Source organism: Delphinus delphis, chromosome 14, assembly GCF_949987515.2.
Source record: "Delphinus delphis chromosome 14, mDelDel1.2, whole genome shotgun sequence".
In the NCBI taxonomy this organism is placed as follows: Eukaryota; Metazoa; Chordata; class Mammalia; order Artiodactyla; family Delphinidae; genus Delphinus; species Delphinus delphis.
The window spans coordinates 25,826,692-25,854,593 of NC_082696.1; positions in this window are offsets into that span (position 1 = coordinate 25,826,692).

Below are 27,902 nucleotides of genomic sequence, written 5' to 3' on the forward strand. Positions count from 1 at the left end.
CATGTCATTAGCAAAAGGCAAATTAAAACAGTGATAAGATACCAGTGCATGCCTATTAGAATAGCCCAAATCCAGAACAGGGACAACACCAAATACTAGCAAGGAAGGGGAGCAAAAGGAACTCTCTTTCATCACTGATGGGAATACAAAATGGTGCAGCCATTTTGGAAGACAGTGTCTTACAAATCTAAAAACTAAACATATTCGTACCATATGATCAAGCAGTCACAGTCCTTTACTCAATGTATTTACTCAAAAGAGTTGAAAACTTATGTCCACACAAAAACCTGCACATGGATGTTTATAGCAGCTTTATTCATAATTGCCAAAACTTGGAAGCAACCAAGATGTCCTCCAGTACATGAAAAGATCAATAAACTGTGTGCATTAGTCTGTTCCAGCTGCTAAAACAAAATACCACAGACTGTATGACTTAAATAACAGAAACATTTTTTTTTTGCAGTTCTGAAGGCTGGAAGTCCAAGATTAAAGTACTGAAAATTTTGGTCACTGGTGAGAGATTTATTCCTGGCTTTCAGATGGCCACCTTTTATTCTGTCCTTACATGGCCTGTTTTCTGTGTGGCATGTTTCTTATAAGGACACCAGTCCTACTGGATTAGGGCCCTACCTTTGCGACCTCATTTAGCTGTAATTACCTCCGTAAATGCCTTATCTTCAAATATAGTCACATCAGGAGCTAAGGATTCAACATATGAATTTTGGGAGGACACAGTTCAGTCCATAACGATGAGGTACATCCAGACAACGGAATATTATTGAGTATTAAAAAGAAATGAGCTACCAAGCCATGAAAAGACATGGGAGGACCTTAAATGCATATTACTAAGTGAAAGAAGTCAAGCTGAAATGGCTCCATAATGTATGATTCCAACTATATGACTGACGATGGAGACAGTGAAAGATCAGTGGTTGCTGGGATTAGGGGAGAGGAAGGGATAAACAGGAAATTTTTAGGTAGTGACACTATCCGATATGATACTATAATGGTAGCTACGTGTCATCGTTCGTCAAAACCCATAGAATGTACAATACCAGGGATGAACTCTAATGTAAACTATGGACTTCGGATAATTATGATGTGTCAGTGTAGTTTCACCCATTGTAACAAATGCACCATTGTGGTGGGGGATATTGATAGTCAGGGAGGCTGCGAGTGTGGGGAGAGTGCAAGGGGGACATTGGAGCACACTCTACTATTTGCTCAATTTTGCTGCAAACCTAAAATTGCTCTAAAAATAAAATCTATTTAAAAGGAAAAAAAAGTGTGACCACAAGCTCACAGGAACCTAACCCCAGAAACAGTGGTCCAGTATTTGCTAACTCAGTCTTTGCAGTGATTTTATAGAACAGACTGCAGTGAATAAGAATTGACTGGATATAGTCTCACTCGTGGCCAAAAGCCGAGAAGGGGCAAATGGGACACTCATCTGCCTACTGGCCTCCCTCTTCATTTTCTTCTCCTTCCTTACTTTTCTGGGGTCAGAAGAAGACAGCCCCCCTGCTCCACCACACACACCGCCCTTCACTAACCCACTTCCTGTTCTTGAAGTACCTCATGTAAAACTCTGTGATCTAGCTGGTCAGGCAGGCTCATGGCTAAGCTAAAGGGGTAAAGACCTGGGGACAATCTCTTCTCAAGGATTTAGGCAAGTTTGTAAAGCTGATGTTAGCTGCAAATTCCTGTTTTGGAATGCCAGAAGGTGGTTATTATCTTCCATCTCCTTGGATTCCTTCTAGAAATCTCCCTAATCTCTTCCTGCAGTGCCCTGCCTTCCTCTCCTCTAGATGTTCCAGGCCAATGAAGAAAAAAAATTAAAGTTCTGGCAAGGCCAGAGGAGCAAAGTTCATGACTCATTTGTGACAAGTTATCCTCATTTTCTCTGAAAGCCTAGTAGCGCAGAGCTCTGTACCTTGACGATGAGAGGTGCTCAGGCAGGAACTACACCTGAGCCAGAAGCAGTCAAGTCAGAACCAAGGTGTGGTTGCCACGCCTCCAAACTTCGGGTGTTGATGTGTGTCTTTTCCCCTTCCTTCTTCCTCCTTCAATTGTCGCACCTTGGTGATCGTGTAACCAAGTATTTTTAAGGATAAAAACCTCCAGATACACAATCATCTTGGTGACACCTTTTCTATTCTGTTCTTGAAAAGGTGAATGTCCCCTGCCCCTCCATGAGCTACCAACTCTCAAAGAGTCACAGGGTCTTCAGGTTTTCATCCAATATCTTCACATCCTTTCAAAATGTAGGCACTTGGAGAAGTGTCCCATACAACTTGAAATGAGACTGCACTCTCTACGTTAAATTAAGAAAATCAATTCCAGGCTGGAGAGGGTGAGTTCAAAGGACTACTAGGCTCACCTCCCATCAACATCGGCCCAACCCAGGCCTGGGACCTGGGGGTTGGTGATTTTGGGGATGGAGCTGCACTGATCTCCACTGTTTATTTCCTCTCAGATTGGATCTTTTTTTTTTTTTCTGAGTCCCAGAGAATGGGGAATTGTTCCTATAAATATATATTTTTAAAGGCGGAAAAAGAAAAGAAATCAGCACACCAGGCCACCATAGCCATAGAGAGTGATCCTACTGAATGACTATTGGTAAACTGAAGGGAAAGTCACATAGCTAAAGAGAAAAAGTGTGTCAACCAGAAAAGGAATTCATCAGCAATGGACACAAAGGGAAAGGAGACTCACAAAGACATGTGTGAGAAGAAGGTATTCTATCAGTGACCATGTATTTGGCCTGTGTCCTGTTTACCTTGGTTACCACCCATGCTCACCAAACACTTTGGTGATAATGTAGCTTGTCTGGAAGGAAAGAGTAGGCTACTCGGGCCATCATGAATGTAAATTTGTAAATTAGCATTCTACATTTATACATCATTGACTCTGGGCTTTGTTTGAAAGAGTCAGCATTTCAAGTCTAGCCAGCCCTAGGACACTTACAAGATAATTTCTGCACCTACAAGATTATGAACAAAATTTGGGGAAGTAGTGGATTCTTCAAGGAAAGTGCTGAGTTGTGGGGTCTCTTCTGGGGGCTGGCCAGTCTCCACATCACTCTCTAAAACTTCTGCACTGCTGGGGCTAAACACTAGTTGTTGGGTAATGCACAAGAATGATATTTCCTTTGCTAGATGATTGTACTGCTTCTCGCTGCCAGTCTGGTTGGAAATACCCTGGGGGCCTTGTTATCCCACAATACCGGGCATTTCTGCTTCTGGTGAGACAGAGCTCTCAAGAGTTTAACATTTGTAAAACATAGAGTAAATTCATAAAAAAATTACCAATACTTTGACAACTTCAGACAAAAATTTTCTGGGAAGTTTGGGTTTAAGAGGAACTTCTACCCCACTCCCACCCCTCCCACCCAATTTCCCCATCTAGATCACATTTGGGGGTTGCAGGCATGCTAGCAATGTGAGATTTCTTTTCTAAGAATTGTCTTATTGTCTTGTATAGAACAGAGGTGGCATTAGTCAAAGGAGTGAGTTGAAGTTGTTTCACTTCCAGAGTTGGCTGAAGGTACCATTTCTGCCACCAGATTAAACTATAAATGAGTTTAAAATGTGCCCAAGATCTTGATTGACTGCCTTGACCATTTTCTAGCAACTTCTCTTCATTTCTAGACAGGTAGCAGTGCCCTGAGTATTTTGTCCTGGCGCCATGAGGACTCTTGTACAGAGAGCAGCCTGACTGTTTCCATTCCTGAGGAACAGTTCCTAATAGCACAGTGGCGGCAAATGTTAACCACACATATCTTAAATAGGATTTGGAATGTGATTCTGACCCTATAATAAACTATCAATCCTATGGGGGAGGGTGTCTTCATTTGATACATAAGTCAGCCTTAGCCTTTATAGTGTAGTTCTGGTTGTGACATTCAAAACTTCTCCCCAGAGATCTTAGCAGGCCTGTTCCTTGTTTTATACTGGAAGTCAGGACCCTACTTCTTGGATTTCCTTTGATCAACTAGATGAAAATCTAATTCCATGAAACTTGTGAAGATTGTTGGCAAAGGCAAAATTGTATCTGCTATCAACCTATGGTAAGCTTTTGCATCCTTATAAACAAAAAAATAGCATTTTCAAGAATATTGTATGACATTTCTTAAGTAGGAAATTTAACACGGTCTGGAACTTTTTTTTTTTTTTTTTTTTTTTTTTGCTGTATGCGGGCCTCTCACTGTTGTGGCCTCTCCCGTTGCGGAGCACAGGCTCCGGACGCGCAGCCTCAGTGGCCATGGCTCACGGGCCCAGCCGCTCCGCGGCATGTGGGATCCTCCCAGACCCGGGGCACGAATCCGTGTCCCCTGCATCGGCAGGCGGACTCTCAACCACTGCACCACCAGGGAAGTCCTGGAACCATTTTAATAATGGATGTTTTAGGTACTAAAACACATTTTTATAGGGGCCAACATTAGCTTCTAGTTAATTCTAATTTTTACCTTATCAATCTCTTAGTCACCTAAATGAGGAATTGGCACACACAGCAACTTCTTTTTGTTCTGGGCTGATTTGTGTTCTTTTTGTTCTTGCTGCCAGTATCCCTGTTTCAAATTTCAAGGATGTTCAAAAGGTCTACCAGTTGTCAGTGCTTCAAGTGGGATTTCCTTCCCCTCTCCACCTATTCTCCACTCCCATCAGTTACCCCAGCACTAACTCAGAGCTCACTGTCAGGGTAACATTAGATGACTCTTGTTTGGTGCTATCAATGCGTACCTTATTTTTAGGAAAATGTTAACGTCATTGGGGAAAAAATGGCTGACAATAACCCTATTATATTAAGTTCACAGTTACTGCTGCGTGCAATACCATTAATATTTAGTCTAATAATTTTCTGGGGCAAGAAAACTCACCTGTAATGTACCTAATGTACTATGCAGAGAGGGGAAATTTTTTCTGTCTTATGAAATATGATATTTACTTCTTATTTTACTTAGCTATAAAAGGTTTTTTTGTAAGCTTGATGGGAATTTATGTTTGTGAGCGATGGTGCCTGTTTAATCAGATTCTAAAACAACACTAATTTTATCATTTCAAATCTAGGATTCCATATCAGATGTCTCCTAAAGATTAAGTCGTTTTAAGTTTGATTTATTAAAAAAAAACCTTATAAAGGCAGTGCAAGGAATTTTTTTTAAGATGTAAATATTTTCAAATACACATGATTTTCATTGGATCTATGGTTGTGACAAATGAAACAACTTACATGTTTTTCAAGCTGAAAACTTAGCCAGCAATATAAGTGAGCAAAAGAGTACAAGAGCTTTTCTTTAACAGGTAGATTCAAAAAATTTGTTTCTGACTTTTGGTTCAGTTCAGAACTTGATTAACATCTTTTGGCCAGCATTTCTGGGGGCAAAATAAATTCTGCTACAACAAAGAAAATGAATTTAGGCTTTAGATTAAACTTTAGAGTCTTGAGTTTTTTGACCTGATGTGTAGGTCATTTGTCTGCCTCACTGTATCCAGTCTCAAGAAGGACATGAGGGAGGGAGTTGGAAATGATTAAAATGGACTCCATTGGATTGGTGGTTCAGAGGTTTCAGAAGTCAAGTTCAGATCCCAGTAGAAAGCTGTACACGGGCACAGGGCAGAGTCTCTTAGCCCAGATCTCTACATTGTTGGTCTGGCTTCTGTGACCAGCACGCTGTCCACACTTGCTTCAGCCTCCAGCAGGGAAACTAGAGTTTCTCAAATGACACAGTGGTATCCCAGAACTTGGAACTTGAGCAGAAAGCAATTCGTAGCTCCTTTGGTTTGGGGAACTATTATTGAATATTTAGTATTGGTGTGATCAATTTGAATGATACAATTTTCTTGATGAAAGGAATAGATGTAGTATATCCTAGTCTAGAACTTAATCTCTATGTCATTGGAAGCTTTAGAAACTTTGAGAAAACAAGCTTAAGAAAACAAAACTGACTTCTGCCAAGCTCACTGGTGTGTAACATCTGCAAGAAGCAGCCCATGTGATCCAACCTTGAAATAACACATAGAGTCATCCCTTGGTATCTGCGGGCTATTGGTTCCAGGGTCCCGAGGAAACCAAAACTTGTGGATGCTCAAGTTCCGTATTCAAATGCTGCAGTAAAATCTCCTCTCCTAATCGGCGGGTTCTACATCCATGGATTCAACTAGCCCGCGGATACTGAACCTGCAGATACGGAGGGCCGACTATACAACCACTTTAAAAAATTAGCTTGTGAAGAAGGTGTTTAAGGAGCTGGGTAGGCCGCTCCTGGGCTTTACAAATAGTGCTACATGGAAGAATGAACAGAAGCAAAACAGCAAGGATTGGGTGAGACAGAGCCCAGGACAGTTTCCATAGCACACACGTGTCTGCAGCAGCAAAGAGCGTGCACCGACTTCTGGTGCTGGAGGAAGCCCAAGTCCTGGCCACTGGCTTCAGAAAGGACGCCGACGGGCAAATGCTGTCTAGCCTGCTTCTTTGGCATCCGTTTGCAGAGTAGGAGGTTTAGGCCCAGGAAACATGACCCCTGAAATGCAATAAGGCCTGTTGCCCTTTGCTCTGGGGCCAAGATTCAAAGAAAGCAGGACTGTCTTTCGAGGCAGGAAACTGGGCGCCATCTGGGACAGTTTTTGAGGTCCCGCTGCTTTCCATCCTGACTTCTAGCTGCTAGTGGCAGCCCCACATCCTCTTAAGCCGCAGGCTGTGGAGGAACTGCCAGACGCGGTAACTAGTTCAGACCGGGTGTGAATTCCCCCAGGAAGTACAGCACCGAGTGTGTGTGTGTGTGTGTGTGTGTGTGTGTGTGTGTGTGTGTGTGTGTGTGTGTGTGTGTGTGTGTGTGTGTGTGTTATCACCCCTCAATATGCCTGAAAGACGTAGTTCCTGGAAAAAACCCTGAGGAAGTAAGTGGCTTATTGTTTGGGAATTTGGAGAGAGTAATACTCACTTTGTAGTAAAGCATTAGGCTGTAAATTACTCTTGGGCAGAAAAATGTGTTTTCCTTCAGTCCTGGATTTGTCCAGGCATTTAATGCAGAGAACACAGGCTGCAGCTTTCTGTATTGTTGACTGAATTTTTGTGTTATAAATATGTCTATGGTAAAAGTTCTGTCTGCTGGAAAATAAGCGCCTTGAAGAGTAAGTGAAAGCAAAGTGAAGGAAGGGGTGCTTCCTTTGGGGCAGTGTGGTGGGAGACGGCAAAATGAACCATCCACCTTCTGTCACCTCCCGCACCCCGACATACAAACATAAACACAAACATGCGGCCTTGTAAAAGTGTCCACTTCCCCTACACCACCATCAATCCTCTTAGTTCACAAGAATCCAAAGTTGATGAACGTAGCCTTCCCACTCACAGTTTAGTATTCCTCATGATTATTATGATTATGATGTATTTTATTGGCAATAAAATACACACATGTTAAACTCCATGTCTTTTGACAAACAGAGACACTCAGTTACTGCCATATGAAGATATAGACCATTTGTATCACCCTGAAATTTTCCAATCCTCTTCTATAGACCATCTCCCCACTTCACCCCAGGCACCAGGAAAGAACTGATCTACTTTCAGTCAATAATATCAGATTTGCCTGTTATAGATTTTTAAAATTAATTAATTAACTTATATTTAGTTTTGGCTGTGTTGGGTCTTCGTTTCTGTGCGAGGGCTTTCTCTAGTTGTGGCAAGCGGGGGCCACTCTTCATCGCGGTGCGTGGGCGTCTCACTATCGCGGCCTCTCTTGTTGCAGAGCACAGGCTCCAGACGCGCAGGCTCAGGAGTTGTGGCTCACGGGCCTAGTTGCTCCGCGGCATGTGGGAACTTCCCAGACCAGGGCTCGAACCCGTGACCCCTGCATTGGCAGGCAGACTCTCAACCACTGCGCCACCAGGGAAGCCCCTAGATTTTTAAATAAATAGAATTATATACAGGCTGTACCTTTGTGTGGCTGGTCTATTTTTTACATTGCATAATGCTTTCAAAATATTAAGATTTTGTTGCATAAGTTAGTAGTTCATTCATTGTTGCGTAAGTTAGTAGTTCATTCATTTTTGCTGAAAAGTAATATTCCATTAAAATAGACATACCACAATGTATTTATTCATTCACCTCTTGATGAACATTGTGTTATTTTCAGTTTGGGGCTATTATTAATGATGCTTATACGAACATTAGTGTACCGGTCTTTGGGTGGACATATGTTTTCATTTCTTTTAAATAATTATGTAGGAATAATATTGCTGAGTCATTTGATTTCACTGATTTTTCTCTGTTGTTTATCCATTTTTACTGTATTAATTTCTGCTCTTTATTGTCTTATGGCTGGGTAGGATGGTTATTTAAATTTTGTGACAAATATAATCAGTTCTGCTCTTTATGATTTCCTTCCTTCTAATTACTTTGAGTTCAATTTGCTCTTCTTTTTCTAGCTTTTAAGGTGAAAATATAGATAATTGAATTTGAGAATTTTCTCCTTTCCTCCCCTCCCCCAGTTTTATTCAGATATTATTGACATGTAACATTGTAAGTTTAAGGTGTATAATGTGATGATTACACACTTGTATATATTGCAAGAATTTTCTTATTTTCTAATGTAAGCATACACAACTACAAATTCTCCTTTAAGGATCACTTTGACTTCACCTCACAAATTTTGATATAGACGCAGTCCTTGCTTTACACAGTAGTGAAACCATAAAGATGACCATGCAAACTAAAATCATGCAGAGCGATCTTAATAAACATGGAAAAAATAACAACTGTTCTGTGACCTTTAAATTTTTTTGTCATGACATTAAAAGTTTTTGTGACAAAATTTTTTTGTTATAAATGTATGGGAAAATTTATAACAATTTTTTTTGTTATAAATGTATAGGAAATTTTTTAAAATGGTAAAATTAATATTTATTTAGCATACTGTAATTAAAAATACTTTAATATTTCTAATGAAGCACTTTGAGAATTAAAGTATTTTACTTCTTCGTAAAAACTTAGGGAATGGATACAGAATTTCAGTCTGGGAAAATTTTAAGAAGTTCTGCAGACGGATGGTGGTGATGGTTGCACAACAATGTGAATGTACCTAATATCACCGAACTACACGTTTTGAAATATTACAGTGGTAAATTTCATATTATGTATATGTTAGCATAATTGGAAAAAAAAATGAATCAGGAGTAGTTGGAACAGTGCTGCTGCCTCTTCATTGTATAAGTTACGATATGGAGTGAGCACTTTTTCTATGCCGCTGTGAATCGTTACACTCAGAACTTTCTAAGTTTGGATCAGCTTCTCACAGTTTATCCTTTGCACATTCAATGATATGAAAAATCTGAGAGTTCCTTCAGAGTTACATTTTTGCCGGTGTCACTTCCTCATTATGTCACCATCACTACATTCCTCTGACTGCAAATCTAGAGTCTCTCGGAAAGCGGTAATGTTAACATTCCCACGTTAGCTATTTCTTCGATAATTCCATTTGCGTTCAATTCAAATGGTGCTTCCAAGATGATCACTTTTCACTTATTTGATACACTTTCATCTTTGTTGGTCAGTTCCTTCTTTGGCTCACCCATTTCAGTAAAATGTCATGTGGCTTATTGGCAGACAAGGAGGAAACAACTTTACTACATATGTGTGAATTGAATAATAAATACACAGCAAGGAATTGCCAACAGATTTTGGGAGAAGTGATGTGATTGGTCACTGGTCATGATGCTCATCTGTTATTTGCATAGTGATTTATGGACTGATGACCTCACAATGAAGTTTATACCTTACAGCAGGGGTCCCCAACCCCCGGGCCGTGGACTGGTACCGGTCCGCGGCCTGTTAGGAACCAGGCCACACAGCAGGAGGTGAGCAGCCAGCTAGCAAGGCTTCATCTGCCACTTCCCATCGCTTGCATTACCGCCTGAACCATTCCCCGCCCCCCGGCCCCCCTTCACCCAGTCCGTAGAAAAATTGTCTTCCACTAAACCAGTCCCTGGTGCCAAAAACGTTGAGGACCACTGCCTTATAGCATTACTTACAGTTAGTATACTGTGGGAACTGAAATTTGAACCATGCTGTTGGGGGACTGGTGTTATTGATGGTAACTGAAATCTGTGCATATTAGAACCTGTGCAAGGCAAGGACTGCTTGTATTGTGTTTTATTTCTTTGTGATTTCTTTTTGACCCATGAGTTATTCAGAAGCGTGCTTGATTTCCAATGTTTGGAGATTTTCCAGATATCATTTTATTATTGTGTTGTATTTTAATTTTATTTTGAGCAGAGGACATACTCTATATGATTTAAATCCTTTTAAATGTATTGAGATTTATTTTATGGTCTAGAATATGGTCTATATTAGCTAATGTTCCATGTGCCCTTGAAAAGAATGGGTATCCTGCTGTTACTGAGGGTAGCATTCTATTAAGTCAAGCTGGCTGATTGGTAGGGTCCCCAGGTCTTTACTGATTTTCTATTGACCTTTTTTTAATCAAGTATCTTCAACTATAATTGTGGATTTGATTATTTCTTTCTGCAATTTATCAGTTTTTGTTTTACATAGCTTGAAGCTGTATTATTAAAAAAATGTATATTTAGGATTTTTATGTCCTCTTGATGAATTGACCTTTTGTTGTTACGAAATGACCTTTCTTTAAAATTTTTATTGGAGTATAGTTGATTTACAATGTTACGTTAGTTTCAGGTGTACGGCAAAGTGAATCAATTATACATACACATATATCTACTCTTTTTTAAGATTTTTTTCCCATATAGGCATTACAGAGTATTGAGTAGAGTTCCATGTTCTATACAGTAGGTTTTTATTCGTTATCTATTTTATGTATAGTAGTATGTATATGTCAATCCCAACCTCCCAGTTCATCCCTCCACCCACCCCCTTATCCCCTGGTAACCATAAGTTTGTTTTCTGCATCTGTGATTCTACTTCTGTTTTTGAAATGATCTTCTTGACCCCGATAATCTTCCTTTTCTTGAAATCCATTTATCTGACACTAACATAGTTATTCTAGCTTTCTTGTAATTGGTATTGACATAGTATAATTTTTTCTATCCTTTTACTTTTAATCTATCCTTTTCTTTATATTTAAGGCTATTTTCCAAAGCAGCTTGTACTAGGTCTTGCTTTTCATCCAGTCTGGCATCTCTGCTTTCTAATCGAAGTGTATATATGCAAATATGAAATGTAAAATCCAAAATGGAGGCTATTTAGTGTAATTACTGAAAGACTCATTGTGTTTATATTTGTCTTTAAATATGAGAATATATTTAAATAGCTGTTTTTAAATCCTTATATGCAAATTCCATCACCCATGTTGGTTTTATTTCTACAGACTGATTTTCCTCCTGGTTATAGGACTTGTTGCTTTATTTTGCATATCTAGTAATTTTTCATTGAATGCCACATGGTATGAACGTTATGCTCTTGAGCGTTTGGATTTTGTTGTCTTCCTTTAAAGAATGTTGAACATTATTTAGCAGGCAATTACATTACTTGCCATCAGCATGATTGTGGAGACTAAATTTTCAGCTTTGTTAGGAAGGGTCTAAAATAGTTTTTACTCTAGAGCTAATTTAACCTTACTGCTAAGGCGTGATCCTTCACTGGTCTCCACCGAATGCACCCGGTATTCAACAAGGTCTTTTCACTCTTGCTAGTAGGTGCTCAAATTTCTCCCAGATCTATATGAGCTCAGAAAATTGTTCAGCTATCTTTTGTCAGTTTAATTCTCAGGCCCAGGCACAGAACATAAGAGGGTAGACGAAAAGTCTTTCCTTCTCTACAGTACTAAACCCAATGCTGTAATTTTTTTCATCCCAATTCACATATATTATCTCAGTCATTGCCCAGCTCAAATACAATTTGCTGAGGAGTAAATATATAGTTACTTAGAGATTCTTCCCCACCTCCCTCTTCACTTGCTCTTTTTTACATTTCTAGGGGAGGGACAAGGATCAGCTCCATGATTATGTCTTTTGTTTCTGGTAACCCCAGTAGAAGGGAGCTCTTCAAAGGCTGGGAACAAATCTCATTGACCCTTGCATTCCCAGTACTTAGCACAATGGCTGTCAAACAGTAGGTGCTCAATACACATTAGATGGATATAGGGATTAAAAATATCCCAACACTCCTGGCCAAACCACAGGTAAGAAGAGGCAAGAAATTGGTGCTTGATTGAGAAGGCCTGAGTACCTTCCTCCAGAAGCTTGTCTCAGGGCCTCACACTCTTTCACTAGGGACTCGGCATTGGGTCCAATGCAAACTCCTCACTCCTCATTATTCCATGGTTAGGCATCAGCACCTGACCACAAATGAATTCAGCAGAGAGCAGGGTTCTAGAGAAAGGAAGTAAAGGAGAAGGGGGCTCTATGGGGCTCTGTAGGAAAGGTGGTTCCACTGGAATAACCAGAGTGCGACTTCTTACTAAAGCTTAAGGCCGTGTAAGGAGACCGAGGTTGTTGGTGAGGGGTGGGGAGCATGGATGGTTCATGGACATGAGACCAATGCATTTGTACAGGATGCCCACACTTAAAAGGGCCCATGTGTGGTTTAATACTCTGTTGTCGCCATCCTGAGATTCTTAACAATTTTTGAGCAAAGGACCCTGCATTTTCATTTTACATGGGGCCCCCAAATTATTTACCTGATCCTGGTTGGGGGGCACCAAATGGAAGGAAAGGGCACAGAGAGAGAGGAGAGAAGAGGCATGAGAAAAGTCATTCCATCTTCAGGGTTTTGCATAAGGCCCTGAGGTCAAGCCATAGCCAGCAGCATGACCAGGAGGACCGAGGCAGCAGAGAATCCTGAGTGGCCACCAACTAATGTTTATGTGTCTCATACTTAGAGGCAGGCTTCTGAGACGTCAGGATGCAGGGCCTTTGGGAACCTGCCACCTGCTTCATTTACCAGAGTTTGCAGTCTACTTTTCTGCTGTGGCACACGACAAGCCATCTGGGTTGTGTCAGCAATGGCTCAGGCTGCATTTCTTTGAAACGGATGACCAAGAGTTGGGTGTCCTTCGTTAATGTCATATGACTGAAAATAATGATATTCCAGGAGGTAGCAAGACACAAGGGTCATCACAGCTGTGCCATCCACGAAGAAACAATGGCAGGAGAGATGCTGGAGCTCATACAATAAATTAATCCTAAAGTTGGACATCTTCACTTTCTTTTTTTTTTTTTTTTGGAATAATCGGTGGTTACAGCCTGCTAGGAAACAGTTGCAGTCATTAATATCAGATCCAAAAACCTGTAAAATACCCTCCTTGTTGACACACTATGGTTAGGAGTGTCCCCCAAACCTTTTCGCATGATTTGAAAAAAAAGATGACAAGCTGCTTTACCTAATGCATTTCCTCAGTGAATTCATCATTAGCGCTGTCATCTTCCTTTCCAGATGAGAGTTCTTCACGTACAGCTAATCAAACATTTAAGCCTTTACATGTATTTTTTTTTCTTCAGTACAAACTGGAGTGAGGATGGATGGAACACTTTGTTCTTCATCTGAAACTAGAGTAAGACAAAAATGACAAGCATTGCACGAAGGAAAGTCCCCTCTTTGTCATTTTTATGAACAACTTTATAAGCATTTAATATATTTGGCTCTGAGCTAGACTTAAAGAAAATCCAAAGATAATCCTTGTCCTCAGGGAAGTAATAGTATATCTGGAACACATGGGGGAACACACACAAATACCCCCTCACTGCTGAAGGGGGGCCTTCAGTTACAGATATAGTATTCCCATGAGTGGTGTTACAGAAATCGGTTACGCTACAAACATAATACAGTCAGGATCAGATGAGTTTTTCATTTTAATTTCAAGGAGTAGGACAGAGACTGCGATTTGAAGATTTGCTACTCCTCAAATTAAATAACAGGACTTTACCAGAGTAACGTAAGTGAAAACAACACAGCACTAGTGGCCAAAGGGAACTCCTATTCATTGTTCACTGTGCTATTAAGTGCTATGTCCTTGGCAAACATTCTCTCACTTAAGTCTGTACTAGACACTTCACGTGGCTGGCACTGGATAAATAATTGTTTAATGATAGAGGGTATGAATTTAAGTCTTGTGCTCCCAAACAGAAATTTTGTTTGGGCTCTTTTAGTCCTGTGGAAACCAATAAGTGAAGGTCACCAGGATAAAGGATGTCTCCTTTTATCACCCTCCTCCAACTACCACCTGCCTCTCTACTCCTCGACTTTGGGGGCCCTCTCCTTAGATGGAGAGGGAGAAGGAGGCAGCTGCAGGGTTGATCTCCCTACTGTGGTTAGAGCTGCCTCTTCAATGTTCCCATAGGTAACCAGAAACATCTATGCTTAGAGGTTACATTATTTGCCCTCTCTCACCCCAATAGGCTAGTCTTTAGCTTTGGATGGAACAGTACAGTAAAAGAAAGCTCGCCATTTTCTGGAATAGCCCATTCAACTTTAGAAACAAAAATTTTAAGAAAGTTATTCCATATGTTGAATTAAATAACTGTCTCTCTTTAATTCCCATAGACTGTCTTTGAACTTCCGGAGGGCATTCTATCTCCTTCTATCTCCATCTCTTAGCACTGGCCTGACAGAGAACAATGTTTATGGAACAACAGAAAGCTGGAAAGGTGTCAGGTTATGAACAAACTGGACTGTTGGGACGCTGCACTGGTCACAAGATGATGCTTAGAATAAGAGGAGCAGATTCCGTGGGGGCAGCAGGGAGGTGATGAGTCTGGGTTTGATAATATAAGCAACTCCAGCTATAAATAAGAAGTGAGAAAAATGCAATAGGCAATCAGGAGTTGAGAAGAAAGTGACAAAAATTTAGGAAGAGATGAAATCATTCATGACAAGGGTATAGTGAAAGAAGAGAAAAATGAGATAATCATAGTCCAAAGCAGTCATGTTAATTAGGTTATCAATAATTTAACAGAATTATGACATTTTAACATTAGTTATAATAATGTGAAAGATTATATTACGCTAGTGAACCAATCAGAACTGAGATGTAAAATTTGCATGAATGACTGAAGTAAAATAAGAATGTAAGTGGGAGGGAGAGAGTATGGGTTCCCAGCAATTGGCCTGAACCTGAGACCCAACCACAAGGTGGCACCTCAGCAGGTTATGAGGTGGTGAGAATTACATCCTCATAGTTTACAGATGTTAATAATTGGTCTGAAAGAAAGAGAGACAACTAAAAAATTGGGGTTTATTTGACTCTTGCACCTTGCCCCTTCCCCCAGACACCATGCTATTTCCCTGAATCAGGAGACAGAACTCTCGGAAGGGTATCAGTTGATAAGACATAGGAAACTTCTACTAATTGGTGATAAGCCTAACACAGTGCCTGGCCTAGTATGAACAACTAGAAGACTGGATAGGTGGATAGATGGATGGGTGGAAGAGTACCATAAACAGGAGTCTTTAATGATTGTCAAAGAATAAGAGTATGCATCTAAAGATCATTTCCTGTACTCAGATGGCCCTTTGGATGGACCTGAAAGATCTTTAGTAGGGAGAGGGGCTCCAAATAAAATCTAAAGGACAGTCCTCTAAGTTGACATGAGCCTGTAGAGCATGGTTTTCCATCTCCTCATATAAATGAGGTTGGCCCTCAAGTTGGGGAGAAGTGTTTTTCTCACTTCTTCTGAAGTCCCAACCCTGGCAGCACTGGCTTCCTGCTCAGGAACTCTTTGGGTTTTGAGGGTCTTTGGCTCAGTGTGTCACCATTGGTTCTACAGAACATTGATGAGGGATCATTCAGATGGATGTTAGTGGCAGATGGTAGTAATGTCCCTGAAGGGTGATGTCATAAAGAGTTGTAATCTACACATTACTTCTAAAATATACAAAGAACATACAACTTTAATTTCTATAACTGATTTGAGCTTCTGCAAGAGTCCCTACCCCTTAGTAGCAGATATGTAGAAAAATTGTGAAAGACTTTGAAATGGGCAAAAAAGATGACTGTCCTATCTAGTACACCCTTCTAAGTTATCTCTACCTGTCACTGACTTTGAGCTATTTTACAACTCTGTGAGCTGTAGAATACTGATAGTAATGCAAATGTCTCTTACAAATTGTGTCTGGGGCGGATGCAGTTAATTATTGACCTTTGGATATTGACCAATTTTGGTATTCATTTCAGTCTTCCTGATGGCCTATATATTTGTGTGTTTGAATTCTCCTGTGAAATGCTGTAAAATCTTACCAGTTTCCTCATACCTTAATAAAATCCTTCACCCATGAGAGTCATGGTTTTATACTTTAGAAAACGTATCCTTTTACATAGGGGAAAACTGACTTTAAGTTTGACAATTTATGATGTTGTTTTCTCTTCTAGTATAGTTTGTTTCAGGGAACTGCTCCATCTTTTTTGGTTCACTTTCTGCCCCCTGCTCCTTTCCAAGGTGGCATCTTGATGTCAGGGGGACGAAGCTCCTGTGGTTTGTGATGGTGGAGGAGAGACAAGATCTGAGAGTCACATGGTGCCTGTGTGGTCATTTGGCCATCATCCTGGTACCTCTCCTAGGAGACTGTAGACCCAGACATATACCATGTCTTCATCTTCACCACAGGTCTTGGTGTACCTCAGCATGGGCCATGGCAGGTTCTGGTTACAGTGTGTTCTTCGTGGGTCATGGGGAATCTGGAGTGCCACCTCAGGTGCATCATTTATCCACGGCCCTTCACAAGTGCTGCTCTGTGGCTCCTTCTCCATGCTGATGTGGCTGCATCCCAAACGTGCTGTTAGCCCTACATGATCTCAGTCTTTTCTATACCCATTTGGGTATTTCCACCATTAAAGTGTTGGCTTGCAATTCTGAAATTGCTGCCCTCCCTCTTTGCCTCTCTTCTCCTACTCACCATCCACCAAGACCCAGTGGGCAGGCATTCCACGTTATCTTGCTATCTAATGAAACCTTCTCCTGAACTGTGCCCTTCTGAAGGGTCACTCACTCTCCTCCTTTCCCCTTGGACTATCACAGCAGAATGCCCATTATACACATGCTATGTGGGAAAGGAAATAAAAAATCCATGGATATAATAGCTTCAAAACATTATCACTATTATATAAGATATTGGAGTTCTTGAAAGTAGAAATTATTGCTGGAAGACAGAGCCAAGGGAAGAGAGAGAAACTGTGAAAACCAGAAAATAGTTTGAGAAGTTTGCTTAAACAAGGACGGCTAAGACACCCTCTGGGACAGCCCTTGTGAGTTTGAATAACGCAATATCATTATGAAGGTTCTTGCAGAGAAAGCAATCATTCTGAATCACTATCATAAAAGTCTATTACTTTATTTTGGGATTTTATGCCTCTAAAAACCCATATTGGCCCCTACAGATAATTACATTTAAAAAAATATGTTCTTAAGCCACATGCTTAATAACAGATTCAGGAAATTTGCCAAGAATAAACATTAATTTACTGTTCTGTAGAACTCAGTTTCTATTTTCTCTTCATTAATTAAAGGACATTTTTGGGCTTCCCTGGTGGCGCAGTGGTTCAGAGTCCGCCTGCCGATGCAGGGGACGCAGGTTCGTGCCTCGGTCTGGGAGGATCCCACATGCGGCGGAGCGGCTGGGCCTGTGAGCCGTGGCCGCTGATTCTGCGCGTCCGGAGCCTGTGTTCCGCAACGGGAGAGGCCCCAGCAGTGAGAGGCCTGCGTACCGCAAAAAACAAAACAAAAAAGGACATTTTTCTATTTCAGTTTTCTGGAACTTTTCCAGTGCCCGTACTACCAGAAAATGGAAGTTATTCTGATGTTATACGGACTCTCAAAAGGCAAGTAATATTCTCAAAAGTATGAATTTCCATCAAATTCTGAGTACTTATATGAAGTATGAATTCAAATGCAGTATGTTGAGAAGGCTCTAGGGTTTATGGAAGGTATCTTTTCCTTTTCCTCTTAAAGGAGACAGACACTGTGCCTGTAGGATAGGAGTTTTGGGCTCTGGATAGGAGCTATGACAATATTTCCTTAGAAAATTCCATCAAAACGTGCCGGTTAAACAGCTCCTTACAGAATATCACAGCAAAAAGTGGTGGTTAAAATGAGATCATATAATTGAAACAGTAAATGATTCTTCAATGTATCATAATCAGTATTAACTCAGATATAATTTCCTGTGAATTGCATGACCTTATAAAATAAACTTTTACACACACATATACACACTTAGTCATCCTGGAAATAAATGCTTGCCTCCTTCTTCATGTTGAATATATGTGTTGGACTCATTCTCAGAGGAAGTCAGTGGCTTAGGGTCTTACCATGAATGGTAAAGAGGAAGACTCAAGAGTGCTAGTTTCTCAGTAGCTTAGTTAGTACTGAGTAGCTACTTTCTTAGTAGCACAGTTCAGCCCTTGTCGTATAAAATAAACGCAAATTCTTATCTTTATGGACTATATTCACATATGTTCATGCATGTAGGTATGTGTTAAACCTGCATATGTCCATATAACACACCTCTGCACGTAAAAACGTTAACTCAGGAATCTGTCTTGTTTTAAACCATGGAATATCTGTCATCATCCTCTAACATTTATGAGGATCCTTTCTGAGCCATATGCTGGGAATAGAAAGATGGAAAGGAGGGAGTCTCTGTGATCCAGGATTCTAGTCGGACATTGGCTTATTCTCCCAGAATATGGGTCACTGCCTACTACAGTTCCTTGACCTCAGGTCTCTGCTTCCCTGCACCAAATACAAAACAATCTCAGCCCAGCCTGGCCTGGGGTGAGCTCTGTCTTCTGGAAGCTACAGTGGGACCGCCGGTGTTCTGCAGGCATCATAAATTGCTTTCCTTTCAATGTGTTCTCAGTCTGTATAGTTTGCTGCTTCACGTGGCAGAGCTGGCTGCCTCTGGTTGTTTGCTCCTCGTACAGTGATTTGTTTAGAACTTGACACATTTAAGAAGCACTGAATTTGAACTCAGATAAGAACTCTAAAAATCACAGCCCTTATTTTCATAAACAGTAAGCTTGGTTCAAGGTCATCTTCACCACATCATGGGTCCACAGTGATCACAGGGATAGTAGTGTTGGTGACGGTGATGGCCTTTGGTGACCTTAGCCCTAAGCAACACCTCATGAGACCAGTGGCCACTGTGGTTCAATGCTTCTTCTCAGATAGCCTCATGTTGAATCCACAGGAGGTATAGAAGTGAACAGGAGAGGTAAGCCCTGGATCTGGACACATGCTGTTGACTTTGGGGACCCACACCACCACAGGTGTAGGGATTGTCTGGCTCCTGACAATAGTTCAGAACTAGAGTTGTTTTGGACGACTGGTCCACTGTAGGGAAGGGGAAAAATACCCTTTTCTTTATCCTCCTAGGTTTTTTGGCTGGGGCCTTACAAATTAGACCAACAAAAGACAGCAACAAGAGAAAAACAGAGTTCATTATTGCATGCATGGCGCGCACACGCAGGAGAACTCAATGATAAGTAACTCAAAGGGGTGGTTAGAACTCGGAATTATATAATATCTTAAGAACAATCACTTTTGTAGAGAAGTGACAAGACAAAGGAAAAAGGGGTTTAGAGTTTTAGGGGTGGCAAACTGTGGGAAAGCAGAAGTATGGGGGAAACTAATGGAAGATAAGGCTTGTTTTAGTAAGATTGGTTATGTAGATCCCTCTGGTGTCATCTCCGGGCTGATAAGAGTCTAGAGTTGTCTCCTATGATTAAGAATCATCCTACCCTTCCTGGTAGAGAGGGGGAGGCCAAAGAGGCATCTGTTTCTTCTCGATTGCCTTCAGCTCAGAATCATCCTTACGACAAAGTGGTAGATTTGGGGGTGGCATATTCTGATCTCCTCCACAACCCAGGAAAAGGGGAGCACAGTAACCACAGCTCTGTTTTGACCTGGTTCTCACATGAGGAGCATGAACTCCAGTTTGAAAAGGGATTAAAGTTCTTGTCTTGAAGAATTTTGCCATGATGATGGGGAGCCGTGTGGTCTAGTAGACTAGCATTTATTGAGTGTTTCCCATGTTCCAGGGCCTGGGCTAAGGACTTTACACATGTATGCCATTTAATTCTCATAACAACCCCCTGAAGGAGGTACTGTTCTTACTCTTTTACAGATGAGACCCTTGGAGTGTAAATAAATTTACTTGTCCAAGGTCTAGTGTTAGGAGTGATGCTAGGGTTGGAACCTGATCAATCCCTTTATTAAATGAAGTCCCCTAAGTTACGCTGTGCTGTAGGCAGTACCACAGCCCTGTTTTCACATACTAGGTAGGTAAAGAAGGACAGTAACTTAGCCCACGGAGGGCGCATTACAGAGCTCAGGTTTGAACTCAGGTACTCCAGACGCCTGAACCTGCTTCCTCCTTGTCAGCACACTGCTGTCCCTTTAGAAGAGGCCTCTGCCCCTTATTCTAAGATGTCTTTCTGGGACTTGGAGATGCTGGCCATCCTAAGCATAAAATTACAGGAGTCAGTCATTATGCAATAGTTTTGAATGGTTGGCAGACCTTAACTAGACTTATCTTGGTGATCATTTTGTAATACAGAAATATCAAATCACCATGTTATGTGTATCAGGAACTAACAAGGTACTGTAGGTCAATTATACTTGAAAAACAAACAAACAAAAAAACTCATATAAAAAGATCATATTTGTGGTTACCAGAGGGCATGAGGGGAGAGAGAATTGTGTGAAAGTGGTCAAAATGTACAAACTTCCAGTTATAAGATAAAGAAGTACTAGGGATGTAAAGTACAACATGATAAATATAACTACCACTGTTGTATGTTATATATGATAGTTGTGAAAATAGTAAATCCTTAGAGTTCTCCTCACAAGGAAAAAAACCTTTTTTCTATTTCTTTTTTAACACCTTTATTGGAGTATAATTGCTTTACAATGTTGTGTTAGTTTCTGCTGTATAACGAAGTGAATCAGCTATACGTATACATATATCCCCACATCCCCTCCTTCTTGCATCTCCCTCCCACCCTCCCTGTCCCACCCCTCTAGGTCGTCACAAAGCCCCGAGCTGATCTCCCTGTGCTATGCAGCTGCTTCCCACTAGCTATCTATTTTATATTTGGTAGTGTATATATGTCCATGCCACTCTCTCACTACGTCCCAGCTTACCCTTCCCCCTCCCCATGTCCTCAAGTCCATTCTCGACGTCTGCGTCTTTATTCCTGTGCTGCCCCTAGGTTCTTCAGAACGATTTTTTTTTTTTTTTTAGATTCCATATATATGTGTTAGCATATAGTATTTGTTTTTTTCTCTCTGACTTACTTCACTCCGTATGACAGACTCTAGGTCCATCCACCTCACTACAAATAACTCAGTTTCGTTTCTTTTTATGGCAGGGTAATATTCCATTGTATATACGTGCTACATCTTCTTTATCCATTCATCTGTCAATGGACACTTAGATTGCTTCCATGTCCTGGCTACCGTAAATAGCGCTGCAATGAACATTGTGGTACATGACTCTTTTTGAATTATGGTTTTCTCAGGGTATATGCCCAGTAGTGGTATTGCTGGGTCATATGGTAGTTCTATTTTTACTTTTATAAGGAACCTCCATACTGTTCTCCATAGTGGCTGTATCAATTTACATTCCCACTTTTTCTCTGCACCCTCTCCAGCATTTATTGTTTGTAGATTTTTTGATGATGGCTATTCTGACTGGTGTGAGGTGATACCTTATTGTAGTTTTGATTTGCATTTCTCTAATGATTAATGATGTTGAACATCCTTTCATTTGTTTGCTGGCAATCTGTATATCTTCTTTGGAGAAATGTCTATTTACGTATTCTGCCCATTTTTGGATTGGGTTGTTTGTTTTTTTGATATTGAGCTGCATGAACTGCTTGTATATTTTCGAGATTAATCCTTTGTCAGTTACTCCATTTGCAAATATTTTCTCTCATTCTGAGGGTTGTCTTTTCACCTGTTCATGGTTTCCTTTGTTGTACAAAAGCTTTTAAGTTTCATTAAGTCCCATTTGTTTATTTTTGGTTTTATTTCTATTTCTCTAGGAGGTGGGTCAAAAAGGATCTTGCTGTGACTTATGTCATAGAGTGTTCTGCCTATGTTTTCCTCTAAGAGTTTGATGGTGTCTGGCCCTATATTTAAGTCTTTAATCCATTTTGAATTTATTTTTGTATATGATGTTAGGAAGTGCTCTAATTTCATTCTTTTACATATAGCTGTCCAGTTTTCCCAACACCACTTATGGAGGAGGCTTTCTTTCCTCCATTGTGTACTCTTGTCTCCTTTATCAAAAATAAGGTGACCATATGTGCGTGGGTTTATCTCTGGGCTTTCTATCCTGTTCCATTGATCTATATTTCTGTTTTTGTGCCAGTACCATACTGTCTTGATTACTGTAGCTTTGTAGTATAGTCTGAAGTCAGGGATCCTGATTCCTCCAGCTCCGTTTTCCTTTCTCAAGATTGCTTTTGCTCTTTGGGGTCTTTTGTGTTTCCATACAAATTGTGAAAATTTTTTTCTAGTTCTGTGAAAAATGCCATTGGTTGTTTGATAGAGATTGCATTGAATCTGTAGATTGCTTTGGGTAGTATAGTTATTTTCACAATGTTGATTCTTCCAATCCAAGAACATGGTATATCTCTCCGTCTGTTTGTATCATCTTTAATTTCTTTCATCAGCGTCTTATAGTTTTGTGCACACAGGTCTTTTGTCACTTTAGGTAGGTTTATTCCTAGGTATTTTATTCTTTTTTGTTTCAATGGTAAATAGGAGTGTTTCCTTAATTTCTCTTTCAGATTTTTCGTCGTTAGTGTATAGGAATGCAAGAGATTTCTGTGCATTGATTTTGTATCCTGCTAGTCTACCAAATTCATTGATTAGCTCTAGTAGGTTTCTGGTAGCATCTTTAGGATTCTCTATGTGTAGTATCATGTCATCTGCAAACAGTGACAGTTTTACTTCTTGTTTTTCGATTTGGATTCCTTTTATTTCTTTTTCTTCTCTGATTGCTGTGGCTAAAACTTCAAAAGCTATGTTGAATAATAATGGTGAGAGTGGGAAACCTTGTCTTGTTCCTGATCTTAGAGGAAAGGGTTTCAGTTTTTCACCATTGAGGACGATGTTGGCTGTGGGTTTGTCATATACGGCCTTTATTATGTTGAGTTAGGTTCCCTCTATGCCTACTTTCTGGAGAGATTTTTTCATAAATGGGTGTTGAATTTTGACAAAAGCTTTTTTTCCATCTACTGAGGTTATCAGGTTTTTATCCTTCAATTTTTTAATATGGTGTATCACATTGATTGATTTATGTATATTGAAGAATCCATGCGTTCCTGGAATAAACCCCGCTTGATCATGGTGTATGATCCTTTTAATGTGTGGTTGGATTCTGTTTGCTAGTATTTTGTTGAGGATTTTTGCATCTATGTTCATCAGAGATATTGGCCTGTAGTTTTCTTTGTTTGTGACATCTTTGTCTGGTTTTGGTAGCAGGGTGATGGTGGCCTCATAGGATGAGTTGGGAGTGTACCTCCCTCTGCTATATTTTGGAAGATTTCGAGAAGGATAGGTGTTAACTCTTCTCTAAATGTTTGATAGAATTTGCCTGTGAAACCGTCTTGTCCTGGGCTTCTGTTTGTTGGAAGGTTTTTTTTTTTTTTTTTTTTTTTTTTTTTTTGCGGTACGCGGGCCTTTCACCATTGCAGCCGCTCCCACTGCGGAGCACAGGCTCCAGACGCACAGGTTCAGTGGCCATGGCTCATGGGCCCAGCTGCTCCGCGGCATGTGGGATCTTCCCGAACTAGGGCACGAACCCATGTCCCCTGCATTGGCATGTGGACTCTCAACCACTGCGCCACTAGGGAAACCCTGTTGGAAGGTTTTTAATCAACTTTTCAATATCAGTGCTTGTGATTGGTCTGTTTATATTTTCTATTTCTTCTTGGTTCAGCCTTGGAAAGTTGTGCTTTTCTAAGAATTTGTCCATTTCTTCCAGCTTGTCCATTTTATTGGCATATAGTTGCTTGTAGTAATCTCTCACAATCCTTTGTATTTCTTCAGTGTCAGTTGTTACTTGTCCTTTTTCATTTCTAATTCTGTTGGTCTGAGTCTTCTCCCTTTTTTTCTTGATGAGTCTGGCTAATGTTTTATCAATTTTGTTTATCTTCTCAAAGAACCAACTTTTAGTTTTATTGATCTTTGCTATTGTTTCCTTCATTTCTTTTTCCTTCATTTCTGATCTGATCTTTATAATTTCTTTCCTTCTGCTAACTTTAGGGGTTTTTTTTTTGTTCTTCTTTCTCTAATTGCTTTAAGTGTAAGGTTAGGTTGTTTAGTTGAGGTTTTTCTTATTTCTTGAGGTAGAGTTGTATTGCTATAAAATTCCCTCTTAGAACTGCTTTTGCTGCATCCCATAGGTTTGGGTCATCATGTTTTCATTGTCATCTGTTTCTAGGTATTTTTGATTTCCTCTTTGATTTCTTCAGTGATCTCTTGGTTATTTAGTAGCATATTGTTTAGCCTCCATATGTTTGTATTTTTTAGTTTTTTTCCTGCAATTGATATCTAGTCTCATAGCACTGTGGTCGGAAAAGAAACTTGATATGATTTCAATTTTCTTAAATTTACCAAGGCTTGATTTGTGACCCAAGATATTATCTATCCTGGAGAATGTTCCATGGGCACCTGAGAAGAAAGTGTATTCTGTTGTTTTTGGATGGAATGTCCAATAAATATCAATTTAGTCCATCTTCTTTAATATGTCATTTAAAACTTGTGTTTCCTTATTTACTTTCATTTTGGATGATCTGTCCATTGGTGAAAGTGGGGTGTTAAAGTCCCCTACTATTATTGTGTTACTGTCGATTTCCCCTTTTATGGACGTTAGCATTTGCCTTATGCATTGAGGTGCTCCTATGTTGAGTACATAAATATTTACCATTGTTATATCTTCTTCTTGGACTGATCCCTTGATCATTATGTAGTGTCCTTCTTTGTCTCTTGTAATGGTCTTTATTTTAAAGTCTATTTTGTCTGATATGAGAATTGCTACTTCAGCTTTCTTTTGATTTCCATTTGCATGGAATATCTTTTTCCATCCCCTCACTTTCAGTCTGTATGTGTCCCTAGGTTTGAAGTGGGTCTCTTGTAGACAGCATACGTATTGGTCTTGTTTTTGTATCCATTCAGCCAGTCTACGTCTTTTGCTGGGAGCATTTATTCCATTTACATTTAAGGTAATTATCAATATGTATGTTCCTATTACCATTTTCTTAATTGTTTTGGGTTTGTTATTGTAGGTCTTTTCCTATTCTTTGGTTTCCTGCCTAGAGAAGTTCCTTTAGCATTTGTTGTAAAGCTGGTTTGGTGGTGCTGAATTCTCTTAATTTTTGCTTGTCTGTAAAGGTTTTAATTTCTCCATCAAATGTGAATGAGATACTTGCCGGGTAGAGTAATCTTGATTGTAGTTTTTTCCCTTTCATCACTTTAAATACGTCCTGCCATTCCCTTCTGGGTTGTAGAGTTTCTGCTGAAAGATAAACTGTTAACATTATGGGGATTCCCTTGTATGTTATTTGTTGCTTTTCCCTTTCCGCTTTTAATATTTTTTCTTTGTATTTAATTTTTGATAGTTTGATTAATATGTTTCTCGGCATGTTTCTGTTTGGGTTTATCCTGTATGGGACTCTGTGTGCTCCCTGGACTTGATTGACTATTTCCTTTCCCATATTAGGGAAGTTTTCAACTATATTCTCTTCAAATATTTTCTCAGACCCTTTCTTTTTCTCTTCTTCTTCTGGGACCCCTATAACTCAAATGTTGGTGTGTTTAATATTGTCCCAGAGGTCTCTGAGATTGTCCTCAATTCTTTTCATTCTTTTTTCTACTCCCTGGCAGTTATTTCCACCATATTTCCACCATTCCAGCTCACTTATCCCTTCTTCTGGCTCAGTTATTCTGTTATTGATTCCTTCTAGAGTATTTTTAATTTCAGTTATTGTATTGTTCATCACTGTTTGTTTGCTCTTTAGTTCTTCTAGATCCTTGTTAAATGTTTCTGTTATTTTCTCCATTCTGTTTCTGAGATTTTGGATCATCTTTACTATCACTACTCTGAATTCTTTTTCAGGTAGTTTGCCTATTTTTTCTTCATTTATTTGGTCTTTTGTCTTTGGTGTTTACTTTGCTCCTTCATCTGTAACATATTGTTTTGTCATTTAATTTTTTTTTTTTAATGGATGATGCTGTTTTCCTGTCTTACTGTTTGTTTGGCTTAAGACGTCCAGCGCTGGAGTTTGCAGGCAGTTGGATAGAGGTGGGTCTTGGTGCTGAGATGAGGACCTCTGGGAGACCTCACTCTGATTAATATTCCCTGGGGTCTGAGGTTCTCTGTTAGTCCAGCAGGTTGGACTCAGAGCTCCCACCACAGAAGCTTGGGCCTGACCTCTGGCCTGAGAACCAAGATCTCACAAGCTGGTCACTGGGGGTTCCTCCCATCCCCTTAAGTATCCGTGGTCTCTCACCAGTGCTTGGTAGGTGCCCTAGTTGTTCAGAGACACGAATTCCACATCCTCTTAGTCTGCCATCTTGACTCTGCACCCCTTTTTTCTATTTCTTAATTTTGTACCTATATAAGATGATGGTTGTTCACTAAACTTATTGTGTCATCATTTCACAATGTATATAAAGCAAATCATTATGCTGTGTACCTTAAACATATACAGTGCTATATGTCAGTTATATCTCAATAAATCTGGATGAAAAAAAAAGAAACTACCCCCTTCTTGCTCTCTGCTTAGGAAATTGTTGATGTGTTTGGGATTGGATGCTCTCCTTTGCCACCTCTCCCTCCACTGTTCTCTATACACAATTCTGTACTTGCTTGTTTCCACTTTTCCATCCCCCCACTTAGCTCATGACTTAACCCTTACTACATTTTGTGTTCCAGACACCTAGCAGGGCCTGGCACAAAGCGAGCACTGAGGACATGGTTGGTGACATAGGAAGGGATGACAATGACTCATGTGTCGTCCTTCCAGATAACTTTGCATCAACAGTGGTCATACACCCAATAAGCTAGAAGAATGGCTGAAGGTGAGACTTTCAAACAAAACAGCAGCCATTGGGACATCTTCAATCCTCCCCTTCCTCAGAGAGTAGTTCTACAGAAGACCAGTTTTAAAGCTTCACTGTGGGGGCCTAGGGCTGATTTGTCTATGCAAACAGGAGGGGTCTACTAGGGGTTTGGTGTCCCAAAGGCAATGCTGCTGCAGCAACTTGTCAGGCAGAGCCATCGACAGTATTCTCCTGCAGTGTGTTCTCCCCACCAACCTCAGTCCTAGTTCTTTTGTAGAAAGAGCATAGGATTAGGAGTCAAGAGATCCAAGTCTCCCCTGTTCACCACTTATGAGCTGTGTGATTTTAGAAGTCGCTTTGCTTCCCTAAGCATTCGTTCTGTCATCTCTAAAGTAGGAATTATAATAATATATGGCCTGACTACCTCATAGGGTTATGTACATCAAAAAAGATTGTAAAAATGAAAATCCTTTGTAAACCAGAGCACTCTGATTGTCTAAGGTATTATCTTCACCTGCACACTTGGGCAGCCCATGGTGATTTATATTTATAGATCCCTTCGATACATCTTAGGAAATTCCTGGCAGTCCTGACACTCAGGTGTAGCTTACTTTTCTTTGGGTTTTAAGACATGTGGGGAGATTTTCTTTATAACATTTCATATAACATTTTCTGTCTCTCTAGGGCTTCCTTTTTTATTTTTATTTTTGCATCTGTAAAATGAATGTATGATGTGCCTTTAGGCCAGTAAGTAAAAACCACATCCCTCTTATCTGTTCTGAGAAGGAGGTCAAATTACAGATTCTGTGAGAAGGGAACTTTTTAGTTCCTTCCTAGCTGAGGCTAACCTTCAACTGTCCA